The 4,647-nt window shown below is 40.3% G+C and overlaps 1 pseudogene; it reads right to left on the minus strand.

Annotated features, from left to right (window-relative positions):
* Positions 1–3,294: 3,294 nt before the first annotated feature.
* Positions 3,295–3,681, minus strand: LOC150016752 (cytochrome c oxidase assembly protein COX20, mitochondrial pseudogene; annotated as a pseudogene).
* Positions 3,682–4,647: the final 966 nt, after the last annotated feature.

Consider the following 4,647-nt stretch of genomic DNA (forward strand, 5'->3'; position numbering starts at 1 on the left):
TCCTGAGCCTCAGCAGAACCTCCTTTCATGATCTTTGTTTTTTTCCGTACCATTTTAAGAGTGAGGAAGGCAACTTCTAAAACATAAATGCATTTTCATCTGATTTGAAACATGTCTGATTTTAGACTTACACTGTCTTGCTAGCGTTTGTCTTCTAAAATAAGAGAGTTGTGTGCCATCTCGTGGTGGATGGCCGTCACAGCAACCATTATGCACCCACAGCATCCTGCCCAGTCCAGCCACTGGGGGTTACTTGGTGTAAAGCCCTAGAAAGGGTTCTGGTTCAGGGCAATAGCAATATGCGAATGCACTGTAGAGAGACACCAGGGGTTGAACTAGTAATTAATAGCATTGGATTACAGTCCTAAGGTTTTTTTTTCTGGTCTCTTAGCAGTATGATTTCATCTCTAGATGCCATTTTCCCCTAGTTAGTAAATGAGTTCTTATTCGTGGAGTTTTAAAAACAAAAGACCTTACACAGTGGCAAGAATACCAGAATAAGAGCTAAGACATCTGGTGTCTAATCACCCTTCTGCCACAGACAGGCGAGGTAGCAACAGAATACAGTAGAAAGGAGGGGCCAGGAGGTTCCTACCCAAGCGCTACTACAAAGTAGCATGCTACCTTAGGGAAACTTACTGAGCACTTTCCTTGTGCCAGGTGCTGTCCAAGGTACTTTTCCTGTTTCTTCCTCATAGCCAACCTACAGAACAGTGGTTCTATAAATGAGGAAACTGAGGCTCCGCAAGGGTGAGTGAGTTGTCCAAGGTCACAGACCCAGTGAATGGTGACTCAGGATCTGATCCGAGACCTGACTTCAAAGCATAGTCTTTCTTTTTTAAAATTGATATAATTTTATAATGTCTTTTAAAGTATATTTTATTGATTATGCTGTTACAGTTGTTCCAATTTTTCCCCTTTTGCCCCCATCTGCCCAGTATCCCCACTCCCTCCAGCAATGCCCCCTCCTTGGTTCATGTCCATGGGTCATGAATGTAAGTTCTTTGGCTTCACCCTTTCCTATACTATTCTTAACATCCCCCTGTCTATTTTGTTCCTGCCAATTATGCTTCTTAATCCCTGCACCATTTCCCCATTTCTCCTCTTTTCCCCTCCCAGCTGATAGCCCTCCAAATGATCTTTAAACATATGATTCTGTTCCTGTTCTGGATGTTTATTTAGTTTGTTTTTGTTTTTTTGATTCAGTTGTTGATAGTTGTGAGTTTGTTGTCATTTTAATGTTCATAGTTTTGATCTTCTTTTTCCTAAATAAGTCCCTTTAACATCTCATATAATAATGTCTTGGTGATGATGAATTCCTTTAGTTTTACCTTTTCTGGGAAGCACATTATCTGCCCTTTTATTCTAAATGATAGCTTTGCTGGATAGAGTAATCTTGCTTGTAGGTCATTCTTTTCACCACTTTGAATACTTCTTGCCAGTCCCTTCTTGCCTGCAAAGTTTCTTTTGAGAAATCAGCTGACTGTCTTACGGGAACTCCTTTGTAGGTAACTCTCTGCTTTTCTCTTGCTGCTTTTAAGATTCTCTCTTTATCTTTAACCTTTAGCATTGTAATTATCATGTGCCTTGCTGTGGTCCTCTTTGGGTCCAACTTTTTTGGGCCTCTCTGCTTCCCGGACTTGTGTGTCTATTTCCTTCATCAAATTAGGGAAGTTTTACTTCATTATTTTTTCAGATAAGTTTTCAACTTTTTGCTCTTCCTCTTTCCTTCTAACATGCTATGATTTGGATGTTGGCACATTTAAAGTTGTTCCAAAGGTTCCTAAGCCTCTCCTTGTTTTTTGTTTTGTTTCTTTTTTGTTTGTTTTATTCTGTTTTTGTTTTTGCATTTTTGTTTCTTTTTTCTGTTCTGGGTGAATGTTTATTTCTTCCTTTTGTTTCAAATCATTGATTTTAATTCTGGCTTCCTTCCCTTCACTGTTGATCCCCTTTCTATTTTTCTTTATTTCACTTTGTGTAAACTTCATTTCTTCCTTTATTTTTTTTTCCATGCTCAGTCATTTCTCTGAGCATCCTTATCACCAGTGTTTTCAAGTCTACATCTGAAAGGTTAGATATCTCCATTTCATTTCATTTAGTATTTTTTTTTTTCTGGGGTTTTGTTCTGTTCTTTGAGTTGGGCCATATTTCTTTGCCTCCTCAGTTTGACAGCCTCCCTGTGTTTGTTTCTGTGTTTTAGGTAGAGCTGCTTTTACTCTCTATCTTAGCAGTATGGCCTATGTAGCAAAGGCACCTTTTAATTGTGTGGGTTGGAGCCTTAGGTAATTGCCAGGGTGGAGCCACCTGCTTTACCTCTTTGTGGTTTTGTTTGTGGTGGGGGGCTCCAAAAGGGGACAATGTTGCTACCTGGCTTCTGGCTGTTTGCGTGGCACTTGCCCCATTTGCAGTCACTTCACCCACTTCTCATATGCAATCGGTGCCCTTCCAGTTGCTGCCCTGGGGGTTGCATACATTCTAAGTCTGATCATGTGGGCTCTTTAAGTGGCAAAACCCTGTCAGTTTCTTCTGCTGCCCCATACAGGCTGTTTAAGAGACAAAACCTGGCAGTTTTTTCTGCCACCCCCAACCCCACTGGTTGTTACAGACAGAGGAAATGTTATCTTCCCAGTGCTGGAACCCTGGGCTGTGCGGTCTGACCTGGGGCTGGGATCACTCGCTCCCAGGTTGTCCCTCCCGATTTTTATCCACTCCATGTGAATGTGGGACTGTCTATTCCACTGCCACCACTGCCACTTGTCTGATCCACACCACCTGTCCACCCCATCCCTGCAACTCCATCCCTCTTACCCATCTGGATTAATGTGGTTTCTTTAAATCCTTGGTTGTCAAACTTCCATGTAGTTTGATTTTCTGATGGTCCTGGTTATTACTTTTGTTTTTTTGAGATCTTGTTGTAATTCTTTCTGCGGTTGTGTGAGGAGGCGAAGCATGTCTCGCTGTGCCTCCATCTTGACCGGAAGTCCCTGTGCTTTTGTTTTTAAGGCAAGTTTTAAAATCCATCTGGAAGAGATTCTATTTCTTAAAATACCATCATTTATACTTAATAAGTATGACAAGTCCACCGTATGCTATACTGGTGTAGATTAACAGGGCCAGAATAAGTACATAAATTATTTATACAAGTGTAAAAAAGACTACAACTTAACAGATACTTTATTTACTTGATTGAAAGCCTTTGTATGGGACACACAATGTTTTTACATAGTTGATCTCAGCTTTATTCACACCAGTGTCAGTGAGTTTGTATTCGGGTTTCTATGCTTGAGACTCTGTTCAGTTGCTACTGTTGCTTTGTTTTTTTTCAGGATCAAGGTGGGTGCTTTCATATAAAATCTTATTTTTAATTCCTTCTCCAGCAGTTCTTTCCTGGATTCTTAGCTTTGCATAATTATAGCTACAGTGGAACCAGTATTCTAAAGTCACCACAATAAATCTTCCTACTCTAATATCACATGATCTTTTAATTCTACTAGTTAACAAAAAATGCCCAAAGCCAGCCACAACAGATCTTAAGGAACCATAAAATACCGAGTCCCTAGCACAGGGAATTTTCTCGATGTCTAAAGTTCCTAGGAGCTTAAAAGGGTTCTTCTTCCTGGCCTCTCCAGACTCTGGCACGGTGGCCGTGGGAACAAGTTGGGACCTATAATGTTTTATCATGTGAATGTCATGTATATGTGAAGGGGGGGTCACACATAGCCAGATGGCTTGAATTTACTGTGTCCCTTGATGATCGGGCAAGCTGTTTCCACCTGAGTGCTCAACAGATCTACAGACGCTATTGTTGCTTTTTAATTCCCCATGTGTTCTCATTTTTTCCTTCTCATCTGACTTTATAAAGGCATTTTAAGAGATTAAAGTACCTAAGCTTCAAAAATCATGCTCTTTGATTTCTGAAGATAAAAGAGAGAGAACTCTGTCTGAGGGATTAATAGGAACATGAAGTACTTTCCAGGGAGGACAAGATGCCCTACCTGCTACTGACTTAGTGCTTTTCTGATGGGTGTCACTTCAGGATCTCACCTGATACATCATCTTGTGAGATGTTTATTATAAATGTCCCTGTTTGACCCCTGAGAGAACTCAGGTACAGAGAGGTTAAGAAACCTGTTTGAGATCACACAAGTATAACTTGAACACAGGCCTTCTTAAAAACAACTTTATTGAAATATAATTGACATACAATAGACTTCACATAAAGTAAAGTTTGATAGGTTTTGACATGTGTAAAATGATGAAACCATCACTACAATCAAGATGAGTGTGGCTCTCTCCCCACCCCCTTTTTCCCAAATGCATTTTCCTTGCCTCTCTCTTTCTCTTAAGATTTAAGGGCCCTCCTTTTGACTCTGTAACTTGTTTCCTTAGCCCATTTCTTCTACAACTCACTTCTTCTACCTCTGTGACGTTCTAAATAAACTTTCTCTTATAGTTTGAATCTTGGCTCTGAATTCTTTCTTGCCAGAACTCAAATACTGAGGTTGCTGAAACAAGGTCTAGCCTGGTTCATGGTCAAACACTTGGTGTCATTTGACCACCAACAGAACCACATTCTTGTTTGTTGAGCTTGGTGGCCTCTGCTTTATATTATAAAATGGGACAAGAGTCCATTTCTGAAAGGGTTGT

This window comes from Furipterus horrens, unplaced genomic scaffold, assembly GCF_987537825.1.
Source record: "Furipterus horrens unplaced genomic scaffold, mFurHor1.1.pri manual_scaffold_3, whole genome shotgun sequence".
Lineage (NCBI taxonomy): Eukaryota > Metazoa > Chordata > Mammalia > Chiroptera > Furipteridae > Furipterus > Furipterus horrens.